Below are 683 nucleotides of genomic sequence, written 5' to 3'. Positions count from 1 at the left end.
GGAGAAAGGCGGGGCGGCGGGACGCGCTGCGGCGGGGCGTGCGGCAGCGGCGACACCGGGCTGGGTGGAGGCTTTGCCGGACCCGGGTTCCTGTCAGCGGCATCCCTCGTGTAGGCCCTGTCAGGGGCACCTTGAACCAGAGCGCTGGGCAAGCCCTGCTGTCGGGGTGGAGTCCAGCCTGAGGAGACCTGGCCCCCTAGGGAAAAGTAGGAAGAGAGCCCTGAGAAGAAGTCCTCCTTTCGCCTTGTCTTGCGGCAGTGCTGGGTTGCAGGCTTCGAAGATGAAAAACGTGCTGTGGGCGCACCGTGAGGCTACGTTAAAACATAGCCGGCCCCAGTCCCGGCTGTGTATTTATTACAGGTGCAGCAGGGAGAAAGATCTTAGGGATAGGCTCACGAATAGCACCGCAAACTGAAAAACCTCGCTGCGCAAAATGTGCGGTGGGCGTAGAAGCTGTCGGTGCAGACGCTCACCGAGTGCCTCGGGCCGGGTGGGAGCACTGAATCACGGCTGAAGCCTGCCTCTTCCTGACAGGCTTCAAAAGTTTTAGGGACAGACCGTCCCTAAGCATCTCTTTGGAAATTTCCATTCAGCCTGTGCAGGCTGTAAGTGGAGGAGGAGTACCGCTTCACCGGAGCTTTACTGTATTGTGTTGGTGATGCGTTGCAAGCTGCTGAGGAGAC

This window comes from Haliaeetus leucocephalus, unplaced genomic scaffold (genome assembly GCF_000737465.1).
Source record: "Haliaeetus leucocephalus isolate CR32 unplaced genomic scaffold, Haliaeetus_leucocephalus-4.0 Scaffold93, whole genome shotgun sequence".
Taxonomy (NCBI): domain Eukaryota; kingdom Metazoa; phylum Chordata; class Aves; order Accipitriformes; family Accipitridae; genus Haliaeetus; species Haliaeetus leucocephalus.
This window is presented reverse-complemented; position numbering follows the sequence as displayed.